Raw genomic sequence first — 19,720 nt, 5'->3', positions numbered from 1 at the left:
CTATAATAATTGTACAGTAACCGTATCGTAATCCTAAAGTTATTATAGGCTACAAATCTGTGTTTGCCCTTCATATGCTTTCATTCCATCGCATGTCACTAACTGTACATGCAGCAACACAAGCAGTTTAAGGGAACAATATCTGGAAGGATTATGTTAAGTAAATAATCTATTAAAGGATAAGGCTGGAGATTTACTATTTTTTTCTTACTGTCAACAAATCTCATGTGAAGAGCCCAACCAACAATGAACACATCCTACTTACAAGTGTTGTGTGTGTATCCAAAGCCTGATATATCAGTTTATTCTGTGCAGTAGACCTCTGTTGTTGTTCAAAAACTATTAAAAACATGTAAGTGAGCCACACCGTTGCACTAAGTGACATGTTCCTTCATCCCTCAGTTTGTTTAGAAACAGCTCCAAAGAACAGCAATCATGTTTTCAGTCTCTGGAGAGTAGTTCTGTGTAAGGCGGGGACACAGTTCAGTTTATAGAACTTCGCTAGCTTATTGTGCTACATATCACAACCTCTTAACTTTGTCCTAAGGTTCTTCGAGAAATTTACGACGTAGCACAAGGAGATTGTGATGTGAAGCACAAAATGCTAACGAAGCAACGTAAAAGCAAGCGTGATCCTGCTCTTGTGCAGTTTCATCTGCTGTACACAGAACTACTCTCCAGAGACTAAAAATGTGTTTTTAATAGTTTTTGGACAACAATGGAAGTCTACAGCACATAGGAATATGATCAGGGTCCGAAATTAATACCTGTCAAGCACCAAATGCGGACAGATTTTCTGTTTGGCAAGTAAATCTCTGAAGGCTATCCGCCACAATAGCAGGTAAATGTTTATACAAAAATAGTCATATAATGAAATATCTGGCATGATGGCTCGGAGGAAATTACACACGCACCATATGTGTTTTTTACATGCGTCTAAACAGTGCTGCAAAACTGTAGGAGTGCTCAAGATGGTCTGACACTGTGTGTACAAAGAAAGCACAGCATGAGCAGCAGCAGCAGTGAGTGCTCCGTCTGTGCGTCTACACAGGAGGCATTCAGGTACAGTGTTGAGCGTAGGTCTCCCGCGTTTTGCAAGTGCTCAGAGCCAAATCACAATGACTGTAGTTACACTCAGTACAGCACTTTGGCCAACTACAGTTGTTTTTAAATGTGCTCTACAAATAAACTGGATTTGATTTGATAAAACCATTGATCAATATATTAAAATAATTTTGCCTCAAATTTTGCTCCAGCTTCTTCTGTATTCAACATAATACCTTATCATCTCAATGAAATGTACTGAAACGAATGTATATTTGACACAAAAAGACAATTTATTATTTTGGCTGGTAAAAAAAATGCTTTTTTTTTTTTTCATCTATCAGTCCTCTTGACAGGTGATTTGGACACTGAGTACGATATATCAGGCTTTGGATACACACACAATACTCGTACGCACGATGAATTTGTTGTTGGTGTGGCTCTGCACATGAGATTTGTTGAGAATAAGAAAATCACCAGCCTTTTTCCTTTAAACACTATTGTCACTCTTCTTTGTAGAGCTCAGATGAGGAATAACTCACACTCAAAAATGTCTGCAATTAGGACTTAACTGATGAAATAATCTTTCTTTTTTTTTTTTACAAAGCTGTCTTCATCTGGTGTGATACAACTTTATGTCAATGTGGGCATTTGAATGAGTTTGCGGGTAGACTGTGACTAAAGCGCCACCAGCTGCTTTAAATACCACAGTAACGATTCACTAGCAGCAACTGAGTGATGAACATACAGCACACACAGTCTCACTCACTCTTTAACATGAACACACACACAATCCAGAGGGAAAGTTGAGTGTGTGTGTGTGTGTGTGTGTCCTCCTGCTCATTCGTTGTAATTCTCCCATAATCCTTTACTCTGCAAAATGACACAGCTGCCAGACATATCCTCTTTGCTGGCGCCTCAAACCTCCACTCCCTCTCACTCACACTCTCACACACACACTCACACACACACTCACACTCTCTCTCTCTCTCTCTCTCTCTCTCTCTCTCTCTCTTTCTCTCTCTCACTCGTCACTCACTCTACAACCACAACATATCTTAAAACAACATCCATCCCGATGGAGCATCATGGTTATTTATGCACTTTATAGTAATAACAAATGACACCGTTTATTAAAAGGAATCTATCGCCTACAGTGAACAAACGCATGCATTCATCACCATGACAACCTGATAATTGGAAACAAACAGGAACTCCATTCGTATTGTCCGATTTGTCTTCTGCTAATTGTGTCAGAATAAAAATTAGTGGGTTGGTTTGGACTGAAGGAGGAAGATGAAACATCGTGCTTGCTTCCTGTTTGTGCGGACAGAACACACCCTGTTTATGCTGCGGTTTTATTTGACAGACTATTCACAAGCATGGAAACTTTCTAATTCCCTAAAAGTTTGGCATTAGACTCAAGTTTCTGGAAAATATAGTTTGTGCCTTTTTGAGTAGCACCTACTGAGGAAAAAGTACTGTACCTAAATCAACTCACCTATAAGACAGCTTTTATTCGAATCCTTACCAAATTCAAATAAAGAGTATCACTGCTTTTATGTCAAACTCATGAATTTCTGTCTGACCAACTCAAACATAAATCTGTGGTAAAATACATTCACAGCCTTCTCCAGGTACTACTGCGAAGAGGAAGGAAAAGGAAAAGGAGCAGGAAATCAGGATGCGGAGCGCCCACATGCCTAGCTGGTACTTCTGTGATGCCAGTCTGTCCATCCCTCCCCCTAGCAACCCTGTAACCCGGGGCGACAGGGCCTTGACGATGAGCAGACAGAACAGAACTCTGTGGTTCTCCATTTGCTTGTTGCCAAGAGGCTGATAATGCAGACCTTTGAGATCTGTACACACACAGATAGGCACACAAGGGGCATAGAAACACTTGCTTCTGTGTGTGTGTGCATGAAAACACAATACAAACACATGCACTGCAAACACTTCTCTCATACCTGCACACACGTACATGCGAAGACACAATCCCAAATCGAAAGAATGAAAGACAGGGACAAACCGGTATACACACAAACACACACGTACTTTCCTCTGTGTTGTTTTCCAAGTGATTGAGTTACTTAGACAGTCAATATGAAACCCCACATTGAGAAAGAGAAATCAATGCTGTTACACTATCCATGCAATTCATCACCAGCTAACAGCATGAGACAGTTCAAAAGAGCGTTTTTGGGGCTGACCAACAAACAAAAGCCGAAAGAAGCCAGAGCATGAAGTGCAACAATGTAAAAGACACTTTGATCAATAACACTAACACCATGTTGAGGAAATATATTTCGAAAAAAACTCTTAAAGACTCTATTTTATGTATGCACACCCCTACAAACACACTATTTGTGAGAAGCATATTATGCATTCCAGGCAGTCTACAACACTGACTTGGATTCAGCAGCGCTCTGATGTGCTCTCCTGCAAATTCTTGTTGATTGAATATATGCACGCTTGGCTGACAACGTCAAGTTGGTGAAGCACAAGCGCTCTAACTCTGCTAGAATAGATGAGGAGGCTATCTGCTTACTTCTAAACCATCAGTGGATGCAAGCTGACAGCGCAGAAACAAGTGCTAAAAAATCTCAAGAGTGAACCCGGCAGCCCTGGCATCAGAGCAAATGGGATGTGAAGTTTCTGGAACAGCGTCCGTATTGTTGGGAAGAGCGCCACGGGAAGGCTTTAGGTTACAATCTCTACATAGCTTCTGTTTATTGACAGAATACGGAAAAAAAAAAAGAGCAGCGCACATCTGCACGCATTAAGCGGCAGCCGTTGTGATGCTAGTCTCAATATCTCATGGCAGAAAAATCACACGCTTTCCAGAAATCCACCCCCGTCCCTCCCACTGTTATCTCACTCTGGTACACATCTCTGCAGCAGCAGAACAGCTGGGCGGCAGAGTCTCTGTCTGTCTGTTGAATTTGTGTGGCTCGAGCTTAGCTATTACGGCATTAAGTCTTATGAGCATTGTGTGTGTAACAGGCGATGCAGAGTCATTAGCGGTGTTGCTTTCAGCATACAGCATGCTTAATGAGAGGGCAAGGCCATGCTGTCTTAGTGATTAGTTACTGTGGAGGCTGAGGGCCAACACTGATTTGTGTGTGTGTGTGTGCTGGGAAAAGGAGGGCGGGTCTTTTAGAGTTTGTAAAACTGAGACACACAACGGCACAAAAATCTGATTTGTATCAAATAATCGTAGTTTTCAGTCTACTACAGGTTGCCTTTCATGCATACGTCATAAGAAAACCCCCTTTTAAGACGTGTAAAATGCTAGAAAGCAACATTTCAGTCAAAATCAATGAAAAAAAAACCCAAACCCACTGAAACCTAAGCCACAGGCACAGAGCCAGAGATCTGTATTCAAAAGCCAAACTCTACCCGCGTTGTTTTTTTATGAGGCATTGTGTGGCTGAGAGAGGAGCCTAAAAATAACCTTCATAACACGGTTGAAAAGAAGCTAATCCCCCAGCCTCATTTGTTGCTCTGAGTTAGGCTTTTAATTTACCGGTTTATGACTGGGTGTGTGTCTATTGCCACGAGTCTGCATACAGTATGCGCGTGTCACAGTGGCTGTACAGGGATGGGAGAGGATCAAACTTACAAATAATATACAGCGGAGGGAGGCTTGTTTTGGAATTCCCCCGTCCTCTCCCCTCCACAGCAGCCACTGCAGCCTGTTCTTTATCAAACCCGACACAGGAGGACTGAAGAGGAACTATTTATTGTGAGATAAAAACAAGCTTCAGCGGACCAGTTCTTATTGCTCCTGGCAACCTGAGCGAAAGAGAACAATTCTCTGAACACTTATTCAAATCACAGCAACAATGCAGCAGCAACACACTGTTGTACAGTGGAAAAGGAAAGTCCTAGCTACACTTCAGTAGGCAAAGATTCGCAGTTAGCTCATACTAATAAGCTTTTCAGTCAAAAGCGGACTAGGATTATCTTTATGTAAACCTTTAAGTGGAGGTAATACAGCTGAAACAGTGAATCAGCAACTATTTTGCCAATTGATTCATTGTTTCAGTCGTTTTTCAAGCTTCTCAAATGTGAGGATTTGCTGCTTTTCTTCGTCATTCTAATGGGCAATTTATGACAATTTATTGTCAAGGCAATTAATAAAGAAAATACTCAGCAGGTTAATTGGTTATGAAAATAATTGTTAGTTACAGCATTAGTGGGTAAACAGTAAAATAAACTCACGAATAAACTCAGTCTGGGATTCAACTTTCCGATCGGACGCTCATTCAGTGCAAAAGACTTGATGCTTGACTGTTCAGGTGATCCCATTGTTTCCTAAATCTATATAGGATCCGGGATTCCCTTTAAGATGAAACAAATAGGTTGCAAAAATAGCATTAGACTGGAAAACTTCTGAATGCTACGAATTTCCAGGGTCTGTTATGTCTAGCAACTCTGCATCAAGTAGGTCTGATTACAACTTGGATTTCCTGCTGTCACTTCCTAGTCTGTCTGAGTGTTGCCATTAGCTCTTTTCCCCAAATTCCTCCACCTCCCTTCTCCTTTTCTTCCCCTCTCCTCAACTCCATCCTTCCATTCCTACATTCCTCTGTATCCAGAGAGGAGCTGCAATGAGTTTAAAGTCATTTTTCAAACAAAAATACCAAACAGTCCCTAGTTCGAGCTACTTGGCTGTGAGAATTTGCTTTTTTTTCCATTGTTTTATGTGATAGTAAATTGGAAGTTTTGAGTTTTGGACTGTGGTTGGACAAAACTAGAAATTCTGAGATGTGATTTTGGGCTTTACTCTTTATTTTCTGATATTTTATAAACCATATAATTAGTGGATTTATAGAGATAATGGATGAGAGACACCCCTGCACTGATTTCTGAATGAGTAATACCCAAACTTAAGTAAAGTTCAACTGTTATCCGCTCACGTTCTCTAAGGGAGGCTTTATATTTGAATTTCTGTCTCTTGTCTCCCCTCCGTACAAAGAATGTTTGCAGTTGATTATGAAAAGAAGCACAGTGTCTCCCAGGGAGTTAAAGACCTGCATTAGAATTTAGCTGTATATCCATAGCTTCATCCTAAACTCTGTCAACTTGAAAGAATCCACTGGAAGCAATTTTCTCTCCTTCACTGCCCAGGGTTCCACTTTTTTCTCATTTCCCTTGTCCTCTCCTATTTTCCACTTTCCTCTTCTCTTCTTCTCTCTCTGGCGTCTCTTTTCATCTTCACCCCTCCCCTCTAATCCTCCATTTTCTTTAACTTTCCTCTCTTCCAATCATTTCCTCTCCTTTTTTTTCGACTCTCCTCGGTCCTTCGGTATTCGTGGAGAGCTCAGGGTTCTGGCTGCGGTTCAAAACCTTTTTCATGTCGCTGCAGCTCAGCAGAGCAACCTGCTGTGGAGGTTCTCTGCGTTTTTCAGGCTCACATCTCCTTCTTTTAAAAAGGTCCGTCCCCCTCTCTCTCTCTCTCTCTCTCTCTCTCTCTCTCTCTGTCTCCCTCCCTCTCCTGAGCTCAGATCACTTCCTTTACCAAAAGCTGGAAGGTAAAGCACTTTCACCTTCCCCTCCCTCTCCCCCCCCCCCCTCTTGTCAAAACTCACACTCCTGCTATCTGAAGAAAACGTGCAGCTTCCGCAATGCAACCCAAGCGTTTAAGCTTTGTAGGCATTTTTCAAATACGCTACTCCCTGGGCCAAGTATGTACACAATCTCACTGAGCTGTGAAAAAAAAAAGATTATACAAGTGAAAGATATGCATTTGACTAAGCTGAGTGAAGATGCAACAGTCAAGGTTCGACTGCAGCACATGACATTTGATGTTCTTCTGTATTTTAGAGCAGCATACATCGATTATTTTCATTATTTTCTTTTTATTTTATTGATTAATCGATGAATCGTTTGGTTTATAAGACATCACACACTTGTGAAAAATGCCTATAACAATTTCCCAGAGCCTAAAGTGACATCTTTAAACTGCTTGATTTGTCCAACTTTTCTCCAGTGTCCAAAATTCAAAGATATTCAGTTAACTGTCACTGAAAACAAAGAAAAGTAGCCGATCTTCACATTTGAGAGACTGTCTGGAAGCAGAGATATTTGGGCATTTGTTTTTCAAATAGTTGCTGTTTTTCTTCTTGTACCTTCAGTTGGATGTTTGAGCTGCAGAATGATGTATGTGCAGAGTTTGAAGGCTGTTTTCACATTCATCTGCTGAAGATGGAAAGTTTCTCTGTACTCACCTTAAATCTTAAGTTTAAGTTGCGTACCTATGACAGATATGTGACATCACAACTAGTTTGGAGACAATCGTGATCCAAAAGGCAACTGTCCCAAATGTGATGTGGAAACTTGAAGCATCTAGTGCACAGACCGAAAATGGATTTTTCAGTGAAATAGAAGACATCTTTGGTCCAGCAGTTAAACTTTTGATGAAGATAAATATTTAAACATTCATAGATTCTGGATTTTTTAATGAGGGAGAATGATGAGGTATGATTTTAATGAGGTAATTGAACTTTTTGTGGAAAAACCACACTAGATACAAATCATTAATCAAAGCAGAGTAGTTTTATGTATCTCAAACATGACTGGAGGGGATATTTAACCAATCAATGGTTAATAAGTTATTTACTAAACCTTATAGATCAGTTATAAATCATTACTAGGAACATACTTCTGGTTGCCAGGTTGTAAAAAACCCTTTAGCTGATTGGATTGTACGCCCATCTACCTTCTCAAAAAGGGTTACCAGCTCTTACAACTGCATTACTACCAAACAGAAAAAATAAACCCTAAGCAAAGACAACCCCAAATCTGTTCTTATCGATGGCTTATAACTGATCTTAATAACAGTTAATATAGCTATTAATTACAACATATAAACCTTTTATAAAAAGGAACCAAATAGACAAATTGGAGCAACGAGTTATTTGTTGATACGATCACAGTCTAAAACAGTATCGAGATTGATTCCCAGTCATAACTATCCAATTAAAGTCCAATTCTCACAAAATTACCTTTAAAATAGTTCAATTAAATGAATAAAGCACTACATCACTGCCTTCTCTCTGTGGACAGCATGGAGTGAAACTGTTAGCAAAGCAAACTTGCCCAATCCGTTAACCTTTCATCAGGGAATCTAAGAAAAACATCAGGGACTAACTGTCCAGGAACTGAAAGGCCCCTCGCTTACCTCAACAATCAACTCTTTGTTCTTCCACTTGGCTCAAACATCTTTTTCTCCCATTCTATTTACTCATTCATTCAGGGACTTACTCTGTCTGCATCACTCTCTCTCTCTCTCTCTCCCTGGATCTTTCTATTCTCTGTCTTCCTTCCTTTATGTTTTGACGTTGCCATTGTCTACTCATGGATAGTGAAGCATATTTACCAGCGGCCAGCAGAGGCAAACAAACCAGCCTATTCAAGCAGCCTGGTGACAGAGATGGAGAAAGGAAGGAGGAGGGTGGAGTGGGGAAAAACAAGGAGAGACTGAGAGTAAATTTCCTGGATGAGTTTAAGATATCAGTAAGCAACCGTTCTTCATTTCACAGTACACAACATGTGCAAACAGTCCTAATGACTTTAATTGTATCCTTCTCGAACTTTCCTTCAATTCTCATGATGCAAATTGTCGTATTCAGGCTCGACCACACAAACACACACACTATCTGTCTCGCTCTCTCGCATCTTCCCACACGCACAAACACACATCACGCTGTCTGGTGACATAATGCCCTATAGTCCATTAACAAATACTGTCCCTGCTGTAAACAGTCATTTGCAATCAGGCTAAAGGCTTTTCTCCAGAGAAAAATGGATAAAACTACCCAGTAATTTCCTCCGAACCAACAAGATAATAGCTTCAATCATCGCACACTCTGAGCCATGAGAAAAATGATCACTTCCTTTAAAATAAGGCCAAAGTCAAAAGTGCATGACAGAGAAGACAAACTTTTAGGAAGTTACTTTGTCTTACATTGTTTCATATTTGCTTGCGGGTTCCTTATTGAAGGAAAGTTAAACAAAGTAGCAATAATTATGTCATTTCAGGCCAGAAAATTCCTGACCTAATGTGTTTCATGTCGTTTGGGAGTGTCCATTATCACTTTCCCACAAAGACAAGATATCTTAGTTTGCTGCACTATCGTGTTATTGACCTTAACACACACACACACACACACACACACACAACTTGGGGCCTCATAGTAAAATGTGCATACTGTATGTGACTGTCTATGCAGTGGGCCAGCAGCAGCAGCACATTATATCATAAGCAGAAGATCTGAGTGTGCAGAAATGGCAAACATTGGCTGCTGTGTGACACATCAACCTGTTTCTGGATTAAGGCCTGGTCATACCAGCACTTAAAATGCAGAGAAGTAAAATCATTCCAATGGAATTGCCATGATTAGTGGATTCGCTCACAGAGGCGAAGTGAACTTAGACCAGCAAGTTTAAACAATATCAAACCATGTTGACAGTGCTGACCTTTGAGGGAAAGGAGAGCCGGAGAGTCCAAAATGGAGAAAGGTTATTAGCAGTGTTGCACCACCATTTTTATTTAACCTCCTCCGCCAGAGTATGAACTGCTACATAAAATGGTTCGCAGGCAGTTATGAGACAAGAGTTGATGGTAAAAATACGTTTTTTGAGTAAAGTGTGTGAACTTGCTCTCCTATTAGCGACAGAGCTCATTAGCTTTATCATTTATTGGTGAAAAAACATACAGAATAACTAGCGCTAGCATGTTCCCGGCTGGCTAGCATGTTTGTGGTTAGCTCAGTAGTAGGCTGTACAAGTAGGCCTATTCACTACGTCCCCTAGTTTCTAGAACTTGGCCTTTAGCGCTGAAATTATTAGTTCATTAAAAGTTAATCAGGAACAATTTTAATAATTGATAGTTTTTGTCATTTATGAAGCAAAAAGGGCAAAGATTAGCTCATTCCAGCATCTTAAATGTGATGATTCCTTGTTATATATTATTATAGATTGAATAACCTATCTTTTGTACTGTTTGTTGAAAGACAAGAAATCTGAAGATGTTACCTAACCCTCTGGAAAATGGTGTTGGGCTTTTTTCTCTATTTTATGACGTTGCCTGGGGTTGATCAGAAAAACCAATATCAGTTAATGATGAAAATGATAATAAGTTGCAGCCATACTCTGAATGGAATAGAACTGAAATAAATAGGCTACTTAATAGAAAGGCCTATTTTATCCTCATGCAGAGTTATAAATACAGTTAGAGGGGCCGGGCCCCTTGGCTTTTCCTGTGCATCGCCTCCTCCATTCTAAACTCAGCTCTCCGACCTCTGTCCAATCAACCGAGAAAGACCAAGCCACACTTAAAAACCAGCGTTTGACCCTGGAGAGCAGTCTCTTTCACTTCATTTCCCACATTTCTTGCTTTTCCTTTCGCACCTGTCTGTTCTTCACCTTCTCTTGCTGCATTACTACACTGTTGAGTGAAAAAACCTTGCTGGAAAAGAGGTTGAAAAGGCCGGCCATGTAATATCTGCCTCTCACTATTGCAATTTATCAGAGCTCAGGCATAGCAGAGCACGCACCCACACCTTGTTTGTCTACGGCTTATATTAATATGCCGGTGCGTACAGATAACGGGGGCATTTCCTATTATGAGCCTGCTTGGGAAAAGGGAAGAGGGAGGTACACTTTAATTGTAAGCAGGACAGATTGCCTTTGGGTATGTGTGTGTGTGTGTGTGTGCCCAATTGCCTCTGCTTAAGATCGATGCCAGTGGCAGCAATGCAGGTTTTCAGCCATTTCACAGACTAAGCTAGAAAGAACGAAGAAAAAGTTGTGGGAGAGAGAAAGCAAGGGGAAAGGGAAGACAGATGACGGATACAGAAAGAGGAATGGAAAGGAGACAAATAGAGAGGAAATGTGAAAAGGTGGTGACCGGAGAGGAAGAGTGTAGAAATACAAGACAAGACGAAGAGGAGAGACAGAAGAAGAAAAATATGAACAAAACAAAAATGGAGTAAACGGACGGATAGGTCCAGAGAAACAAAAGAGGAAGAAAGAAAAAAAAAGGAGAAACATACATGGACATAATGGTGTCAGTAGTCTCCCACAGCCAGCCTGAGGTCCTTAATGATGGATGGAAGCCAATCCACTGGCCGTCCCATCTTTCATCTGACTGCGCACAGACAGAGCAAACAACCACCCCGTACACCCAAAAACCTCATCGCACTACAGACGTTCACTTAAAACTATGGTATGTCCAAACAACATGGGATAACATCCATATACACATAAGCATGAAACACACACACACACTGCCCTACACTGACACACATTCTCATACACACAGATGTCAGAAAACCAACCAACGACAAAAACATCTCTTTGTGTTCTATCATTTCATCTAGTCCCCAATAACCCTCATTCAGTTCCAGTTACGAACATGAACTCTCTCTCCAAACACATGATGTCGAACACCCGACCTCACAAACACATGATGACCTCATTGGCACTGACAGAACACTGCCTTATTGTATTGCGCCATTTCTCGCAGTATAAAAACAAAAATGTATAAGAGTAAATGATTATTCACATCGCCATTTTCACAAACCGTGATTGTTTTTGTAGACAAAGACGCCCAGAGAGAAATACAGAGAAAGGGAAGCATGCAGAACAAATACACGCTTATGTATATATATGCAGAAATACAGGTGAGTCCAACAGGAAGGTGGTCAAAAAGAGGAAAAACAGATAAACATAGAAACAGATATTGTTCTCGCAAAGACAAAAAAAAAAAAAAACAAGTAGGTTGTGCAGAATACAGATTAGGCTCAGTGCATGCATAAATGTGCACAGGTGTGGGCTTAATGTCCATGTATGTGTGCATGTATGTGTGTGTCTGTGTGCGTGCCCTCCCTGCAGTGCTTTAGCCAGCAGAGTGTGAGATGAGGATCCTCCCCCTGGGTGACATTATAGCATCCCACCCCTGCAGTGTGTGTGAATGTGTGTGTGTGTGGGAGTATGTGTGTGTCTGCTGCATCAGCACCACTGCACACCGAGGGGAAGGGACAGCCTATACACATTCTGTTCACTCACCCATGTCTACTGCCCATCACCTCATCTCACCTGACCGCTCCGCACTCTCACACGCACGCTGTTCATCATTCGGCCACTGTTTGTTCACAGCTCATTCATACCGGACACATGCAAAGCACATTTACAAGTAATTGTGGTTAAAATAGAACCACAATTCCCATGAACTCCACTGCTTCATTTACAGAAAGGATGTTGCTACTTGTCCACTCCCAGTCCTTGGCATCACTCCATTTGACTTGAAGAGCAAGAAGCAACAATACCAGCAGAAAGGAGCAGTGAATAGGCATTCCAACACAAGAGACTAACATGAACCTGGAATCAGTAAAGCTGCACCGACTTGCAGTGTAAAATGGTTTTCCAGCAAAATCCATCCTGTTTGCACACAATGGAGGAGCTGTCTAAAGTACAGCAGAGAACGAAAGTGTTTTTTACTATTATGATGTCAGACATCTGAGTTAAACATAGTCAAAGGTCCAAAAATTGAGATAAATGTATGTAAAAATGTTCCCCTGTAAATCAAAAGCCAGGGCTTCAATCTGCTCTCAACGCTTCATTTGCAGTATAACTTCTACTTCCTCCTCGTGATGACATCAGATCGTCCATTACGTAGCCATTGGATCCGGGCTCAAATATGTACGAACGTATTAGAGAAGTTTCCATTTTGAGTAATGAATGAGAAAAAGAAGTGAAACTCTATTACTACTACTTACGTAGCCCCCCGAGCTGCTGGGAACTGCTGAGGAGCAGCTTCCGGGAGCTAACCAATCAGAGTAGAGTGGGCTCATCGGGAGGGGAGGGGGGCCTTAAAGAGACAGCAGCTGAACAGCCTGTTTCCGACAGAGGCTGAACTGAGGGACATAAAGTTTATTGAACTGTAAATGATGCAAAGATATACCAGTAGAGCCCCAGAATATAAATATAGACCTGATTATGTGGATGATACTTCACCTTTAAAGCATGAAAGTTCAATCTTTACCTTGGAAAAAAGTAACTCCAACTCAAGGTTACCATACTAGCTTTTTACTTCAACAGACCCCTCTTCACAACAGCTGAGCAAACCCCAGCCTCTGATGAAAACCCTACACAGCAACGACTGTGTACCAGAATGCAAGTCATTTAAAATTCCTCAACCCTGTCCCCTCACTCTCTCCCTCTCTCTCGATATAGATTTTAACATCAGGGGGGGAATGCATAACGGCTTGTGTTACCAACAATTCTTGGGAAGAGGGACTCTGATTTCCCATTAGAGCATCCCCAAGGCAATCTCAGTTAATCGCATTTGCAGTGTTTACTTGCCTTGAACACGCCACGATCTTCCTCAACCCTCTCTCGCTCTCTCTCTTGCTCTGTCACACTGTAGCTCAGAGGTGAGGTCTGTTTTAGTGCTGTTGCAGAAAGAGCCTGCACACAACACAAACACAGAGCAGCAGAATAGCCTGAACACAAGCTGAGACACCCTGTTATCCTTGAGAAAATTGCTAAGGGCCACCTTGAGTTGATAACAGTGTGTGCGTGTCCGTGTGTGTCAGCGTGCTGTATGTATCAAAGAGGTAAACAATTGTGAAATATATATGTGTGTAAGTGGAAACAGGTGTGTAGGCGAGTGTGATTGAAGTTTTAGGTATGTGTGGGTATTCCAAGATGTACCCAAGATATGCGTGTCTGTCCATATAGCTGGATTCCTTTCTGTTTGTGTTTGTGGATAACCTGTGGGCGCATGTGTGCTTCGTGTCTGTCAGCAATTAGTCGTTAGTTGTCAGAGTGTTTTTGTGTATTTTCAGGTTACTATGTAGCTTTGGCTGCTAAGTGTTTATGTGTGTGTGCGTTTCTGGGCAGGATCAGGCAGACTGTACGTCAGGACAAACAAGTCTGGCTTTAACAACGTGTGACATGTTGCTTGCAAACACACACACACACACACGTGAGATTGGGCATTCCAGTGTTTGGTATGCTTACATAATGAGTTCAGCTGCTTGGTGTCTCAAAAATGGGCCTCTTGCTAGTAGGACTGAAGCATGTATTAGTATGTACACAATACATGCAGGGTTTAAAGACTTTTTAAACCCATATTTTTACACGCCACAATCACAGGCAGAGAATAGAGAAGTAATCAAAATAATATATGGATCTGACTACACTCTCTACCCTGGAATAAAATGTATTTAATCTGATCAGAGTGATGAAGCTGTATGTCACTACTACCAGATTCTCCGACTGTATGATAAATTTTGACAAACTCCACATTTTGCTGAAGAGATCCATCATGGTTCACTGACTCCATCAGTCATTGATTAACTGGTTTAACATTTCAGCTCAGCAGAGAATTAGGTAGTTTCCCTGCTTTAAATAAGCGGCTTCCTGATCTCACTGAAGTATGAAAAAAAAGCCTTTCAGAATGAATATTTGTCATCTATTTTTCAACATGTGCCTCTGGTTCCACGGTGGGAATTTTGCAATTCTGAGCTGAACACTAAAGCTCTAAAAACCTGTTGAAGATTCATAAACTCTGTCGAGTGCGCCCTTTGAAGATTGTGTGCTTGCGTCCCTTTAGAAGAAGAGGCGCACTAATAACCACCGCAAATGGGGTCTCAAAAAGCATAACAAGTGCCCTTTACACTGTACAGAACAAATGAAAAATCAATTTTCAAAGGGTCAATCCTGCTGAGGAGAACGAAAGGAGCACCAGTGATAACCTCACTGTAGATCAATATCCTCTTTTTATTATTAGAATTGCTGGCTCATTTTTTATTCTCCTCATCTGTCATACGCTCCATCTAATGGCTTTTTTTTTTTTTCTCTCGTTCAATCCCTGCTTCACTCTCTCTGATTGAACCCCTGTTTCTCTCTCTCATTTCTCACTCTGAACTCTAATCTTTACAAGCAGAAGGCACTTTCAGCGACCGTCTCTAATTCGGCTGGAGCGAACAAGAGCAAAGTTAATGGTCATTTCTTCACCAGCAGCTGAATGACAGACCGCGTACAGCAAGATTACACATTAAAGATGGCGGATAAATGAGCGTCAATGTGTGCAGTCACGCTAAATGATAGGGAAGAATCTCAAAGATGTCAAATTACGCTATGATCTTAAATCATACGGCAATATTTACCACAGGCTCATTACGCTGCAAGTCAAAAGAGTTATGAATATACAATTATAATATGAATATACAATATTTTCTATACACAAGCAAATACAAATGGGTGTTTCCTTGACAGTTTAGAGCCTGCTAAATGGCTCCGAGCTGCATGAGTGGCTGTGAAATCATTCCTCATTTCCTCATTCTCAGCGAAAGTTCCCACATGCACGTGAAAACCTGCATCTTCCTAAAATTAAAAAAACAACTTTAATGTGAGTAATGAAAAAACAAATGACAAGTTTAGTTATTTCCTTGAAAGAGTTTACATATAAAACTAATGGGTTTAATATGCAAACCTCTCCGGTGATGTTTTGGTGCATATACTTAGGCTACACAGCAAACACCATACAAAGATGGAAATTCAAATCTGAGCTCAGAGCTTTTATCCCATAAAATCCTCTCCGGACCAACACAGCAGGGACTGCATCTAAAGGGAAAATAATTACATTTAGCTCCTCTACTTTGCTCTGTTCCACATCAATGCCAGAACAAATATTCTTTGCAACAACAGCACACAACAGTATTTTGTATTTCCATTATAGAATCCTGCTCCATCTAAAGCAAGCCTGACATTTAACAAACATTCGCTTCTTTGATAGTCGCAGAAACACATTCTTCCTCTAGACTCAATCTCTTGGTCGAATTCCCTGAGGTGTCTGTCTCAGATGGACAGGGGTGTCAAACGGGGCATGCAGGGTAATTGCAAAACCTGGGGTGCAGAGCCAAACACTCCACTGTTTGCCTACCAATGATGAGGATGGGGGTTCTTGCTTGTTAAAGCCTAAGTGGGTGTGAAATGTGTGTAGTCTGCTAAACGACATCTTGACAACCTATGATGAAACTTTCACAGCAGTCAAACAGAGTGCGATTATGCTCCATCCTTCCAACAGCAGGACTTTCAGGCCTCGCGCAGCAACATCACTGTGTTCTCCATCAGTCCAGACACATTATGACCAGTTCTAATGAGCACAGAATTACAGGCAGCTGTTCAACCTCGCCCCTCCTGAATACGGAACAGTTCTGGTAATGCAAATGACTTTCTACAAAGTCATACTACAACAAGGTGCTATGACTTCAAATACCACATCCTTGATACTGAGGTTAAACAGATTTCATTTAAGGTCATTTCCTGGAAACAATCAACACTTTTTTTGTGCCTGCATGGGAATGTTGAGAGATGAGACAGACATCTGTCCTATCTGGTGGTTAACCAAGATCAAAATTAGAATGAGAACAACCGAAACAGAGAAACAAGTACATGAGAGCAACTGAACTGTAAGTTCAGCTGTATGAGTGATGGTTAAGAGCAAGAGTGGACAGAGCAATGGCTGTGATGCACAGTTTTGTTATTGCTGACCTACAGAGAAGGAGGTGTCTCAGTGTGGACAAAAACCCTTATAGAAACAACCGATGCTAATGTGAACACAGGTCGTTTTTACACGTACGCGTGCATGCATGATCTGATTTAGTCTGTCTCATGTGGACAAATCTGATTAAAGGTGCCAGTATACTCCAACGATGCTCAAACATTGTCTAAAACCCTTCTCAATCTCTCTGGTGTGAGAAATTGTGGGGCTGCAACCGACAATTTCTCTAACTTTCTGAAACCAACAATTCACTTCATGCAACGATTGGCAATGTAGAGGTGAGAAATAAACAAGGTTTGAACTTCTCTCGTGAGCTCTTTTTCCCCATTCTTTGGCTGACAGTGTGTACCATTATCGAGTTCTTTTCAGGCATACCCTGACCTATACTGGGCTAGACCCTCCTATCCAAGCTGGATGGGGAAAATGCGGAAATGTGATCCATTTAATTAAAGGCTGTGTGAACAAAAAAGCTAAAACAAGCTCTACTACAACACGTTGGCGCAGTTCGGTGAACGCTCTCAGCCCTTTTTTTGCTCGTCTCCTCTCCCCTCTTACATGCAACAGCTGCAAGTAACCAATCTTGTCTCCTTCCAAACGCTAGCGTGCTCCACAGTTCAAATTGTCACAAAGCATTTGTCCCAATAACGTTCGTCACCATGCAGCCAATCGCATATGGAGCGACAGAGATTTAACGATACACAGACATCCACCTCTGACCCTTTGGCACGTGGGTGTTATAAGCTGCAAAAGCCTGCCAGCGACTTTCTCATAAACACAATACAATGATATGAAACCAAGCAGAAGTAGAACACAAGTAAGGGTGAGCATTCTCAGATTTCTATGATTCAAATCATTTGGTTTCTACGTTGGAATATGTGATGTTTGAATTGAACTCATGCATTCATTTTAAGCATTGTTACCAACTGAGGTAAAACATGAGTGCTGCTAGTTTGCGGCAGAGCGGTGGATATTTGTTTATCATGTTTCTATCAGAAGATGTCAGTAAAAAACTAAATTTCGTTAATGTTTAGCGTGTAACACAAGGAGGTTCAGTGAAAGCAAGGGGAAGCTAAAACAAAGTGCAAATTGTGTTTGCTGAAGTGAATGTCAACTTCTGTGAAAGCCAGGCTGCTGCAGGGTAGATGGCCTGCCAACAGTTCCTATTCAACAACTGAACACATCAATGCAGACTGAGGGAGGGGGTTTCTATTGGTGGCATTTGGCTCTGTATGCCTGTGTGTGTGTGTGTGTGTGTGTGTGTATGGAGGGAGAATTGGGGGGAAATAAGAGAGAACTCGAGGAGAACTGACAGAGTGTGAAAAACGGTGTTTATTTATTTGGCAGGTCAGCAAAGAGGAAATTCTTATTTACAATTACGGAGAGAGATGGTTGTAGACGTGTGTGCTTGTGTGTCTCTGCCTCTGCATGTGTGTCCTTACATCATCTGAGCACATACAGTATGTATGTGTGTGTTTGTCCATTCATGCATGCCAGCTCTACGCTATAAGGAAGGAGAGGCCATGTTCTTGTCAGTGTCAATGAGGACAGTGCTGTTTATGCATGTCTGAGGATATCCAGGGGGCTTAGCAGCATCCACACATGACCATCCAAGCAGCATGTGTGTGTTTGTGTGTGTTGTTGTATGCGCGTGCCTCGTGCATGTGTGCATGCCTGTGACTAAAACCAGTCTATCTGTCACCATGGGGGAAGTTGATTTGCATCTCAAGAACAAGTACAGGCTTATCTAGCAGTTATGAAGATCAAATAGTTCCCCATAAATGTTCTGGTGACCCTTAAAAAGAACCAATCATATGGATTATAATGCCAGTGGAAAAGCGACGTTGCAAACCATGTTTAATTTCACACAGAACTGTGTGAACGCATGAAGACACACTTACTGTAACCAAGGAGACAAGCAAGAGGAATAAAGGAGATTTAACCTCAGTGCTCCTGATACTCTAAAAATCAATTCATATTAGGAATATCAAGGTTTGTAGTCATGGAGATCTGAAGGTAACACAAATGTTATACAGTTATGTTTTATATATGGTACATTTTCTGAAATATATATTGAGTTTTCCCTTTGAACTGAACCTACTGCAGCAGCCTTAACGATTGAAAATGGATAGAAGACCATAAACTAACTAGAATCCCATTTCAACACAAGCAAATGAGGAACGCAGAAGAGACAAATGGACACATCAAACTGGCGACTGATGCCAAAAATATTCAAGTGTCATTTTAATTAAAACTGAATGGATTTCACTACGACATCAACAGCCGCACGCTGTTTTCAATTAACAGGAAACACGACATGTTTTGGTGGAAGGCAACAAGTCCTTGTTGCAGCTTGACACATTTGGTTTCACTGCGACCACTGAGGCTGCCGCATTCACAGCAACTGCACAGTCAGTGAAGTTTCCCAACGCGCCCATCCTCACACATACACACACACACACACACACACACACACACCTATATATACACTCTCGTTCCTGATGTGAAAATAAACAAGCACAAGAAAACAACAACAACTTTTACGCCCAGATGTGAAGATGCAGACCACTTACCAGTGAGGACTATCCAAAAATCTGCATTCAGCGGCTGCTTTAACAGAAAGTGGTTGGATTTTGTTCAATGCGCGTTTATCCTTCTCCTAAAGCTCCCGGTGTGACATTACAAAAAGATGAGAGCGGTGTTTTTTTTTGTCTGTGGAGGTTACAGAGAAAGATGCGACTCGTTCTTCAGCCTGCGCACATTTCTGGACATGAAAGACGCGGGGCTGCTCAGCTCAGTCTGCTCCTCTCTGCGCTCCGCCGGGCAGGACGCTGCTGCTGGGAGGAGGAGGGCCACGGAGCCGCCGCGCTAAGCATCACGGGATGTGTAGTGCGAGATGACAACTCCTTGCTTGTCTCTGAAGTATCCTCTGCAGGTCACTTTATCAATCAATTAAGCTCTAATTTGTTTCGTCACATTCATAAATGCATAAGTGAGCATTCTGAAGGATTATGGGAAATGTTGTGAAACTTAATCTTTTATCCAGTTTTATGTTTAGTTTATTATTTTTAATATAACACCCGGTGAATAAATATTTTA

General features: G+C 41.4%; 1 protein-coding gene across 3 annotated transcripts in view; it reads right to left on the bottom strand.

The window, feature by feature from the left end:
* pag1 (phosphoprotein membrane anchor with glycosphingolipid microdomains 1) overlaps positions 1 to 19,454 on the bottom strand; it is a 52,296-nt gene extending 32,842 nt beyond the window's left edge. Inside the window, exon 1 of one of the 3 annotated variants that reach the window (XM_067613006.1) lies at positions 19,195 to 19,454. The gene's annotated coding sequence lies outside the window, so the exon portion shown is untranslated. Of the gene's footprint in view, positions 1 to 8,313; positions 8,334 to 19,194 lie in introns of those variants that run through there. The other 2 variants (XM_067613003.1, XM_067613005.1) reach the window with 2 other exon arrangements.
* Positions 19,455 to 19,720: the final 266 nt, after the last annotated feature.

The sequence above is a fragment of the Thunnus thynnus genome, chromosome 15 (assembly GCF_963924715.1).
Source record: "Thunnus thynnus chromosome 15, fThuThy2.1, whole genome shotgun sequence".
Lineage (NCBI taxonomy): Eukaryota > Metazoa > Chordata > Actinopteri > Scombriformes > Scombridae > Thunnus > Thunnus thynnus.
This window is presented reverse-complemented; position numbering and strand designations above follow the sequence as displayed.